Here is a 13,032-nt window from a genome sequence, read left to right as displayed (position 1 = left end):
TTTGTACTCACCTGTTTGTGGTTGCAGAGGTCGATTCATTGCTCCTGGCCCTGCCTCTTTGCTGGTCGCTGATAGGTGAACTCTATGCTTGCTCCGTGAGCTTTATCGTATCGCTTCTTGAACCTATGTATGGATCCTGTCTCCACTGCATCACCCTCCAGACTGTTCCACTTCCCTATGATGAAACGCACCTTTTTTTAACTCCAATCATTTTTTTTTTTTGAGTCTAGGAAATATTATTATACCTCAAAAAATATTATTACCAAGTAATGCCACCCAGTATGCCATCCAGTATGTTACTCAGTATGTCACCCAGTATGCCACCCAGTATGCCACCCAGTATGCTACCCAGTATGCCACCCAGTATGTCACAAAGTATGCCATCCAGTATGTCACCCAGTATGCCACCCAGTATGTCACCCAGTATGCCATCCAGTATGCCACCCAGTATGCTACCCAGTATGCCACCCAGTATGTCACAAAGTATGCCATCCAGTATGCCGCCCAGTATGTCACCCAGTATGCCATCCAGTATGCCACCCAGTATGTCACCCAGTATGCCATTCAGTATGTCACCCAGTATGCCATCCAGTATGTCACCCAGCATGCCACCCAGTGTTCCACCCAGTATGTCACCCAGTATGCAACACAGTATGCCACACAGTATGTCACCCAGTATGCCATACAGTATTCCACCCAGTATGCCACTCAGTATGTCACCCAGCATGTCTCCCAGTATGCCATCCAGTATGCCATCCAGTATGCCACCCAGAATGTCAGCCAGTATGTCACCCAGTATGCCATCCAGTATGCCACCCAGCATGACACCCAGTATGTCGCCCAGTATGCCACCCAGTCTTCTATCCAGTATTCCACCCAGTATGTAACCCAGTATGTCACACAGTATGACACCCAGTATGTCACCCAGTATGTCACCCAGTATGCCGTCCAGTATGCCACCCAGCATGCCACCCAGTATGCAACCCTGTATGTCACCCAGTATGCCATCCAGTATGCCACCCAGTATGCCTCCCAGTCTGCCATTCAGTATTCCACCTAGTATGTAACCCAGTATGTCACACAGTATGCCACCCAGTATGTCACCCAGTATGCCATCCAGTATGCCACCCAGCATGCCACCCAATAAGTCACCCAGTATGCCACCCAGCATGACACCCAGTATGTCACCCAGTATGACACCCAGTCTGCCATCCAGTATTCCACCCAGTATGTAACCCAGTATGTCACACAGTATGCCACCCAGTATGTCACCCAGGATGCCATACAGTATTCCGCCCAGTATGCCACCCAGTATGCCACCCTGTATGTCACCCAATATGCCATCCAGTATGCCCCCCAGTATGTCACTCAGTTTGCCACCCAGTATGCCACCCAGGATGCCACCCAGTATGCCACCCAGTATGTCACCCAGTATGCCATCAAGTATTCCACCCAGTATGTAACCCAGTATGTCACCCAGTATGCCATCCAGTATTCCACCCAGTATGCCACCCAGTATGTCACCCAGCATGCCACTCAGCATGTCTCCCAGTATGCCACCAAGTATGCCACCCAGTATGCCACCCAGTATGTCATAAAGCATGCCACCCAGCATGCCACCCAATATGCCACCCAATATGTCACCCAGTATGCCACCCAATATGTCATCCAGCATGCCACCCAGTATGCCATCCAGTATTCCATCCAGTATTCCACCCAGTATGTCACCCAGCATGCAACCAAGTATGCCATCCAGTATGCCTCCCAGTATATCACCCAGTATGCCACCCAGTATGCCACCCAGTATGCCACCCAGTATGCCATCCAGTATGCCACCCAGTATGTCACCCAGTATGCCACCCACTATATCACCCAGTATGCCATCCAGTATGTAACCCATTATGCACCCAGTATGCTACCCAGTATGTCACCCATCATTCCACCCAGCGTACCAACCAGTATGCCACCCAGTATGCCACCCAGTATGCCACCCAGTATGCCACCCAGTATGCTACCCAGTATGTCACCCATCATTCCACCCAGCGTGCCACCCAGTATGGCACCCAGTATGCCACCCAGTATGCCACCCAGTATGCCACCCAGTATGCCACCCAGTATGCCACCCAGTATGCCACCCAGTATGCCACCCAGTATGCCACCCAGTATGCCACCCAGTATGCCACCCAGTATGTCGCCTACTACAGCCGACCAACATGTATATACTGCTTGATGACTAAAGGTAACAGGTGTAAGATAACACACATACATCGTGTCCTCCTCCTGGGTCGAACCTTCGCAATTAAAAATATTTTTTATTAATCTGATCATCTCCTGGGATCCGTTAATGAAATCATCGACTTAGGGATTGCTTTAAATTAGTCCTCTGAAATTTTCGTAATGAAATAAGGGATTAAACATGAGATAAAATTAGCATTGTGACGCTTTTTGTAGTTAATAAACAGCCTCCATAAGTACTTTGACCTGTGGTTAGTGTCGTATTTCTGATATTTTTTTGTATAGTGTTACTGTTTTCGCGTCTCTGTTACTGTTATTGTGACTTACTTTTAGTGTTTATGTTACTGTTAATGTGTCTTCGGTTTTTTTAGTGTTTGTTAGTGTTGGTATGACGTTACTTTTGGCTCTATGACTCTGTTACTGTTGCTGTGACTCCGTTTCTGTTACTGTATCGTTTACTGTATTGTCCTTCTGCTAAGGTTACGTTATATATAATGTAATACAACATGTCTAGTGATGCTTCTTCTTTATTTAACTTAACCAGCTTTTAAACAGTATAATTATCTTAAATTTTGAAGCATGTTTAACAATGAATGTGTGTGTGCACTGACCTATTTGTATTCTGTTGTCAGATGTAAGCTTCATCTCCTCCTTATCCTGTACGTTGTCGTTTGTCCTCTCTTTTTCCACGCCCATTCCTTCATCTCGGTTTTATTTTTGTAGTGTTCTGCATTAGACTCCTGGGTTTCCATATTCCCTGCCCCTAATTTCTGCTGTCTTGCGTCTCTCCTTAGCTTATTCTCTTTTTCTTTAAATTCTCTTATTTTTCGTGCCAAGTCCTTGTACATCGTCTCTGCTTCTGATTTCATATTTCTTTGCTTTGTTCGTCTCCCTCTTTCCTTCCTCCTCTCAAATTACAAGGATTTTTTCCTCCATTCTCTCCTCTCTTTCAAATTTATCTTCTCCTGGTAACGTATCTCTCCATTTACTCCAGCATTCCTCATAGTGAGTTCAACTCCTTTTATTTTAATTTCTTTCAACTTTTGATTCTGTCCTTGAGTGTTCATACATGACTTGTCTTTCCCTTTATTTGCATCTCCTTTTCTCTTTTGTAGTCCCTTCAGATTCTGTGACGGTAGTGATACTAGTATGTTCGACTGTGAGTGTATATTCGGAGTGACTAAAGAAATTCTGCGAGGGGTGTGAACGGGGTGTGGGATGGTAGGGGTGTGTGGCTTTAGTATGGGTGTGTGGGGCGAGGAGAGGTTAGTAGAGTCAAGGCTGAAGTTCAGGGGTGGAATTGGCAGTTTTAACCACTGCTGTTACTAAATCACTGACGGACTGTTTACAGTGCCTGCAGCATGCCGCTCAAGACGAGACGCAAATCGGTAAGAAAACAACGTCATGCAGATTATGTGAATAAACGGTTTAGAAAACAGACAAGTTGATAAATGAGACGCTTGTGCAACATTTGGGTATATTGATTCTGGAAATATTTCACCACGCAGTGGCTTCTTCAGTCCAATGCAGAGAAAGAGGGAAGATGAGAAGTTTGAGGTAATCATGGACTAAATACATCGACTCCAGGCTGAGGGACTGATTACTTCAAACTTGTCATCTTCCACCTTTCTCTGCATTGGACTGAAGAAACCACTGTGTGGCGAAACGTCTCCAGAATAAAGATAGCCTTATGTTGATGATGCTTTACTGTTACCAAACGCCATAGTAGGTCTACACGAGGCCTACTGCAGTGATCCTTAAATGTTAATTGTCAGCTGTCTGCTTGATTTTCGTGCTTCATGTGACCGTTGTTTTATATTTCGATGCAACACACACAGACACACACAAACAAACAAACAAACAAGCACACACAGGCATACACACGCACACACGAACGCACACGCGTACGTAAAGGAACAAAAGAAGTGGGATTCCTTTCGATTTATTCTTTCCCGAATTCATTTCCGAAGAAATTTACGTTAAAACTTTTGAGAGGAGAGTCTTTGGTGAAATTTGTGTAAATTGTTGTAGATTGATTTATAGGAGTCCTCTGGGAGTAGTGAATGAGAGAGAGAGAGAGAGAGAGAGAGAGAGAGAGAGAGACAGACAGACAGACAGACAGACAGACAGACAGACAGACAGACAGACAGAGACAGAGACAGAGAAAGACAAATAAAAGGAGAGAGACCTACAGAAATATGAGGATTATAGCTGTGAAGAACTGCTAAATGAAGTACATCTCATGTTACTCAAAAACAATAGTTCCAACATATAATGAGACATAGACAAGATGAGTATAAGGACAGTATGAGGGAACAAAGATGAAAGCTCAATACCCAGAGCAGCTATATAACCTGTGAGAGAAGCCTATATGATTGTCTCGGTTTAAGCCTCGTACTTCGACGACGGCGGAGACTGATACTAAAGAGCAAATGTACTTATGATAACACATATGTTTAACAGTTTGGTATCTTGATTCCGAAACGTTTCGCCTGCACAGTCGGCTTCTTCAGTCGAATACAGAGGAGGTAGTAGAAGCAGTAGGGATGTAAAGACGAGAAAATCAGTTATCACCCTTGAGGACGTAGTTTTCAGGTAGTCAGTCCCTCAACCTGTAAAATAGTTCTGGCTCATTCGACTGAAGAAGCCTTCTTTTCAGAAAAAAAAATAACGTTACAGAATAAAGATAACTAACTGTTGCACTGTTATCATGTGAGGAATATTGGCGCACATTTACCAGTTCGATGCGTAAAAAAATGTGTAACTTTCATTCCCTTTAAATCACCTTAAATATATTTGTGATTATTTTTTTTTTTTTGAATGGCTTCAATACCCAGTTTGCGAAAAAGCATGCAATCGTTACTATAGGTAAAGTAGCTGGAGAATGCCTCTTTAGATTGGCTCCAGATTTTCAACCCTGGTGTGCTGACCAGCTCATAAGGTTCACGTTCTTCTCGGGCTGCATAATCCTAATAAGTCATATTAAAAATAAATAACGATATTGATTTCTACTCAGAAGGCCTCTTCTGATCAAGGTCAAAATATTAACTGTGATGTATTCTATAAGCAAGGTAACACCATATAAGAGTGAACAGTTATGGTGTAAATTTGAACTTTTACTGACTTGGAATCATTGGTCTCAGTTCAGTTGCTGATGAACGCCATCTATGATAGAAAAATACACAAGTGCAGTTCAATGCTATTCTTTATTGACAACGTTTCGCCCTTACAGTGGCCTGTATCAAGTGTCGGTATTTTATACCTTTTATCTCCATCTCTGATAGACTTCAGATTTTCAGTATTAGTAAACTTTGTTAAAAAGAAATCTTTGCTTTCAAGCTGTGTATGTATATTTTACTTTGTCAATCTTATTAAATGAATTGGTAACCATGTAATAACCAGAGAATGTCTCAACTCATCAGTTTCATACATTAAGTTATCATGTATCTTAACAAGAAGTATTTTTGTACTGAATATTACTCCTGTTGGTGCTGTTTTTATAGAAAAATATATATTGGACTCTTAAAAAAGAGTCAATAATTTTTTTTGCAGGATTTTAGAGAATTTTAAACATAACAGAAAATAAATATTGAGAACTCGCAATTTTATGGCGAATATTTTATGGGAAATATTGAGAATTCGTATTTTTATGGCGTTTTTAATGTTCACTAGAAGGAGGGGTGTTAATGTTGCAGTTTTATAACTGTAGTGTGAGCGCGCCTCTGGAGTGAATGATGATGAAAGTTTTTCTTTTTTGGGGGGCACCCTACCTTGGTGGGAAACGGCCTATGTATTAATAAAAGAATACATTAATGATTTCCTAAATACTATGTTTCGGTGTTACTCTCAGCTAGAGTCTGTACAGTGTCGTGTCTAGTGTTCGTCTTCCACTTTCCTCTAGGGGTTTTGTTCATAACATCAAAGCCCCTTGTCTGATCGGCTTTAAATTTTCAACTCTGATGAACTGTATTTAAGGTTCGTAGAATAATTGGCAAATTGGGTGTCATCTGCTCAGTTTTAAATAGAACATTGTTAATAAAGGTTTCCCTGTGATAACTTTAAAAAGCCTCTTCTGATCAACTTCAGAATTTCATCCCAAATGTATCTTACCACGGAGAGGATTGGTATTATTAGGAGAGTGTGTAGGTGTTATTTTGCCATGTTTCAATCTCGAAATGTTATAGCATTAATATGTAATAAATAACTGAATTCTGCCTGCTGGAGGATAGGGCCTTGATGCTGATGTGTGGCTCTTGATCAGAGGAAGTTGGCTTATCCTCCGCTTGTATCGACTCTGATTATCTTTATTTTCCTTATACTATATGTCTCCTACGGATTTTATACTTCTGATTACAAAACCAAAGATTTGAGTATTATCAATAAGAAATATTGTGAAATGAATTAAACTTATTTTAGGGGGGGGGGGGCTTGGCGTTATAGATGCAAATTTTGTTGGAGTCTGTACAATAACTAGAAAGTGCATCCTCTAATTGTCTTCAAACTTTTAATGCTGATGTGTCCCCCCCCCCCAAAAAAAATTCCTTAATTTTAGATTGTGATAGTTACAGTGCCAATTTTATTAAACAAATTTCATTCCGTGAAATACTGTGACTGGAGAATGTATCTTCCAATCAGAACAAAGTCAATGTTTGACTGTTGGAGTATCATAGATTAAGTCTACATAATGTACTTTTTATGTGATCATAACATCTGCATACACTCAAGACCAGTATGAAAAAAAAAATTGTGTTTTGTCCCCAAAACATAAAAATTAATTTTCATTACTTAGTAACTTTATTTCCTTGAACCTTAAACAATGGTCAGTCTTACTTAGAGAAATACTAAGGTGATTTTTTTGGTCTGCGTAATTTCCATTATGTCTTCTTTATGGAAGAAACTGGGAGAAATAAAATACTGGTCTTCTTGCAATGATTTCTGAGTTCCTCAGGCAATCGCTTTCAACCCCTCAGTGCCGAAAACTCGATAATGCAGCTTCTGAGCGGCTTCAAACTTACTGTGTTGGTGTATTTTAGAATATTAATCTCCGAGATAACAAGAGAATGGTTCTTCAGTTTGGCTTCTAAACTAGTGTTTCTTAGTGGAAAGTTTGAAGTACTTTAGGAATGTGTGACCTAAATTGCAGTTTTATCGACGAAATTGGGAGATGAGTTTCCATGTGATAACTTGTGAAAGCGTCTTCTGATTCGCTTCAAATCTTCAAGGCCAATATTTAATCGCATTAGAAAGCTATGCTGCACTCTGCACTATTCTTATCGCTTGCACTGAGTTTATGAAATATGGGTATACCTTTCAGAGATCGCTCAACGACCGAAGTCTGTCTAGCCATGATTATGTTTCGCTCTAATAGAGCCTTATCACATCGGTGATTGTCTACGTTTTACGTAGACCGAAACGATGTCACAATTAAAGCTTGCTCTGCACTCGCGTTTTTCCGTTATAACTGTCGGCAGTATGCCTTCTAAGGTATTGGCGACGATTGATGACCTCAGCCAGCCGAAACTTAAAAAGAGGTCCTAGAGCTGGAGATCAACACTTGTAAGTTAAGGAAGGTAAGTTCACAAATGCATTAAAAAAAAGAGAGAGGAAAAATCGAAAGCGAGTTGTTAGCTTGTCCAACACGTTCTGGAAGCAAGAAATGCGTCGCTGGGCTGTCCTTAAACGCCACTGACCATTTGCACCAGAGAGAGGACACGTCACGCCAATGTTTAGGAGAAATGTGGCCTCGTTTTTCCAGTTAATGGCTCGCTCGAGTATAGAACAAGACCAAAACATGTTTTTCTTCCCCCTCCCCCGCATTGCTCTGTCTCCCCCAGCTCCCACTCGTGCTACTGTTCCTGTAAGAGGGGAGGAGAGGAAGGACGGAAGATGGCAAAGATAAAAACAGCTTGGAAAAGCATTCTGAGTGTGGGACACTCTTGCTGCTTTTTGCTTTATTTCCTCTTTACGGGAATCCCTTGATGCTGGTGAAGAGTTGCTAGTACTGTACAAGGAATTTAAGCTACCCTTCCCCTTCCTTGGGTCAAACGTGATCACCTCCCATTCCCCAGGCGTTGTATGATCCCTACGGCTCTAGCTCTTCGTTAAACAAGTTGAAGGGGAAAAAGCGGGGGTTGTGTTGACGCTTGTGAAGGGCTCTTCGTCTATGGAACTGGAGCTACCCATGTCCTCCGCAATCAAACCTGATATTCTGCCATTCTCCAAACGCCCTTTAAGCCCGTCAATTTCAGTGTTTCCCCTTGACTTTAATATTTATTGTGAATGGTGACTTAATTTGTAGACAGTGGAGTGACAACGAATGAGTGATCACTTGCAAAATTCACAGCTCGTATCCCTTGAGATCAACATGCCTTAAATTCAACTTTCGTATCCCCTGATATAAGCATTCCCTAAACTTACAGCTCATATCCCCTAAGACCAATATTTACTGAACTTAAAGTTCGTATCCCCGAAGACTAGCATTCCCTAAACACACAGTAAGTATTTCCCTCTGCCCAACATTCCCTAAACTCACAGCTCGTATCACCTGTAACTAACAGTCATCAAACTCAGCATGTATCGCTTGAAACAATCTTGTAGATCCAGTGAAAAAGTTATCGTAGAAATCTTTTAGGGGACGAGACGGCGAGAAAAAATATTCACCAATATGTTCAAGTGTATTCAGAAGTTATTCACCAGTGTATTCAAGAAGTTAGCACTATTGATTGTTAATTTAGTGGACATTGACCAATCTCACTTTACTTGAATCACGAAATCATAATAACACGATTATAAATAACTCATGGAACTGAGAGGATTCGATCCTCTGTTGTTCCCATCAGTTATTACTTAATCTAGAAGACTAAGTTATTTTACAAAAGTCCTTGTTTTCAACCAGTTATAGAAATTTTCTCATTTATGGTGTTTTTTCTAGTTTTTGGGTGGAGGAAATTGCTTTTGCCAGTATCATGCAAATGACCTTAAAAAATCGCTTTACAATTTTCCGCAGAATTGCACACACTCATACACACACATGATGTATATATACATATATATATATATATATATATATATATATATATATATATATATATATATATATATATATATATATATATATATATATATATATATATATATACATATATATATATATATATATTTATTTATATATATATTTATATATTTATCTGTATATATATATTTATATATATATATATATATATATATGTATATATATATATATATATATATATATATATATTTATATATATATGTATATATATATATATATATATGTATATATATATATATATATATATATATATATATATATATATATATATATATATATATGTATATATATATATATATATATATATATATATATATATATACATATATATATATATATATAAATATATATATATGTATATATATATATATATATAAATATATTCTTATTCTTTTTGGTAATCTTTACAGGAAAAGGGGTTACTAGCCCATTGTTCCCGGCATTTTAGTTGACTTTTACAACACGCATGGCTTACGGAGGAAAGATTCTTATTCCACTTCCCCATGGATATAAAAGGAAAAGTAATAAGACCAAGAACTATTAAGATAAAATCAAAGAAAACTCAGATGAGTGTGTATAAATAAACGTGTACATGTATGTGTAGTGTGACCTAAGTGTAAGTAGAAGTAGCAAGACATACCTGTTATCTTGCATATTTATGAGACAGACAAAAGACACCAGCAATCCTACCATCATGTAAAACAATTACAGGCTTTCGTTTTACACTCACTTGGCAGGACGGTAGTACCTCCCTGGGTGGTTGCTGTCTACCAACCTACTACCTATAAAGGGGAGAGAGGGGAGAGGGGGTAAAGGAGGTTTTGTGGGCGAGGGGCTTGGACTTCCAGCAAGCGTGCGTGAGCGTGTTAGATAGGAGTGAATGGAGACGAATGGTACTTGGGACCTGACGATCTGTTGGAGTGTGAGCAGGGTAATATTTAGTGAAGGGATTCAGGGAAACCGATTATTTTCATATAGTCGGACTTGAGTCCTGGAAATGGGAAGTACAATGCCTGCACTTTAAAGGAGGGGTTTGGGATATTGGCAGTTTGGAGGGATATGTTGTGTATCTTTATACGTATATGCTTCTAAACTGCTGTATTCTGAGCACCTCTGCAAAAACAGTGATAATGTGTGAGTGTGGTGAAAGTGTTGAATGATGATGAAAGTATTTTCTTTTTTGGGGATTTTCTTTCTTTTGTTGGGTCACCCTGCCTCGGTGGGAGACGGCCGACTTGTTGAATATATATATATATATATATATATATATATATATATATATATATATATATATATATATATATATATATATATATATATATATATATATATATATATATATATATATATATATATATATAGTTACTTCATGAGCTGTTAGGGTTTTCACAAAATAGTTAGACATATTTAAATATTTACACAGTGTAAGCAAACAGTGAACAGAAAAAGCAAGTATTCACATTCGTCCTCTTCAGGGTGTCTTATGCAAATGTGTCTAGCGCGCCTCCTATCCTCTTTTCCTCCTGCTCTCCTGCCTCTCTCTTCTTGTCTGGTTGTTCTCCTTTCGTTCTCCATGATTTCCTTTAATACCTAAAATGATGCATGTGGTATCGGTGAGGCTTCCTACAACCCCAGATCAGGCCATGACCACCACCTTCCTGCTAATGACCTAGCTAGACTGTCAAATAGTGTTGTTATCTTCTCATTAAGTGGGAGGCTTGTTATAAGACTTTGACGGCCTATTCTCATTTGACCACGTTATTTTTTTTTAAGTAATTCTTTAGCGTAAAGATACCAATATAGTAATACTATTTTCTTTTTGCAAGTTAGATAATGTTAGGTTAGACCACGATGTGGTAGGATGCATAAATATATTCAATTATGAATAATAAAAATATTCCCCCACATGTCTGGCTAGGGATATTTTTCAGTCTTAGAGAACGTTCACTTAAATGTTCTTATCACTCGCTATGGCTTGTGCAGTTTGTTTTCCAAAATTTCTTTCATGAAAAAACACCGAAAAAACTTGATGTCGTACAACAGTAAAATGTTGATGAATAAAGAAATATCCTTGTCAGTTATTTCTCTACAAGAGAGAGATGACTTAATGCTGGTGAAAGGCTCTTGATCTAAGAAATTTGAGCCACCGTCCCATTCTTCGGATCAGATTTGATTACCTCAAGTTACCCAATTGTTGTATGTCTCCTACAAGTTTAGTTTTCTTTTTTTTAGAGAAAAAACAATAATAATTATTATAATAAATTGGCAGTTAACTTCCTCGTTCACTGATTAAAATTAACATAGTTTCAAGAGGATTTGTTTCTTAACACAAGTTATGATCAAAGTATTTTGAGAGAATCTGTGAATGTCACAGACTCATCTAATGTGAAAGAGACATAAATACAATATAATGCTGGCCTTTATTTACAACGTTTCGCTCACACAGTGGGCTTAACAAAGGTACAAACTTGTGTAGGGTAGTTTGTGGCTTGATAAAGTGCACTCATTGGTCGAAACGTTGTCAATAAAGGATGGCATCACCTCAGTATTTATTTTATACCATTTTCCTCCATCCTACTGATGTGAACACAATCCCACACTCGTACATTGTAAGCTCACTGCTGTACTACTTCTCCCCATACAATACCTTCCTACAATATTCCCAACGCTTCCTTTCCCCACCGCTGACGCTGAGTCTCCTTGACGTAGTGGTGATATTTGAGTGGTTTCTGCCTCAGGAAGGTACGTCTCTTCTCAAGGAGGATAACCAGTCTCCTTACAGGGTGCTTCTCTAAGAAGCTAGAATACTTTTCGACTTAAATGGTTGGGGAATTTTCCCTTTATTGTAAATTTGCTGACACGTACTGCCGGTGACATTGTAAATTTGCTGACACGTACTGCCGATGACATTGTAAATTTGCTGACACGCACTGCCGGTGACATTGTAAACTTGCTGACACGTACTGCCGATGACATTGTAAATTTGCTGACACATACTGCCGGTGTCAGATTTTGGATTTGACTTACTTAATGTGAAAAATGGAATTCGAATTGTTTTCTTTTCTTTGGGATTATGATTTATATAATATGAAAGTATATTGGTCACGATAGTAACAAATTAATAATGATAGTTTCAGTTTTATAATATTAGAAGCGGAATATGTCTATGGCGCTGAAGAACTAAACTTTGTGAATAAAATATAATAATTTCTCACCGTCCTCAGGTCCTTAATCGTCTACCAGATATAATTCTCCCAAACTAACTTCCTTAGCTATGCTTCTCCATTGTATCTAACACTAAAAAACTTTCTTCTGACCAATGTACTCTAACCCTCTCCCCTCATCTCGTATTGGGCCATAATTGGCAAACTATTTATCTTTTACACGTGTATTGTAGATGTGCTCTGAACATTCATTTAACCTCTGGTAACCCTTCAGTATTTAAATAGCTAGGATATACATAACATTAGAAATCCCTAATGAATAATCATTTAGTATTATTATCCTCACAGCATTCCTTCTATTACTTCCAGACTGTTAACTGTTCTCATACAACTCCAGACACACTAACCCTCGTCCCTCCCACTTCTCCCATGCCTAAGAGCAGTCTTTCCATCTCTCCATTCCCCAAATCTTTCCCCTTCCCTCATCAACAAACGTTCCATCCAATAATGCCTTCCTCGAGCCTCACGCTGATAAATCTTTTTCTCCTCTCATGTTTTCTG

At 39.1% G+C, this 13,032-nt stretch overlaps 1 protein-coding gene across 2 annotated transcripts in view; it reads left to right on the top strand.

Moving 5' to 3' along the window:
- Positions 1-13,032, top strand: part of LOC128693630 (uncharacterized) — an 805,124-nt gene that overhangs the window by 773,053 nt on the left and 19,039 nt on the right. The gene's annotated exons all lie outside the window — the stretch shown is intronic.

The sequence above is a fragment of the Cherax quadricarinatus genome, chromosome 34, assembly GCF_038502225.1.
Source record: "Cherax quadricarinatus isolate ZL_2023a chromosome 34, ASM3850222v1, whole genome shotgun sequence".
In the NCBI taxonomy this organism is placed as follows: domain Eukaryota; kingdom Metazoa; phylum Arthropoda; class Malacostraca; order Decapoda; family Parastacidae; genus Cherax; species Cherax quadricarinatus.
This window is presented reverse-complemented; position numbering and strand designations above follow the sequence as displayed.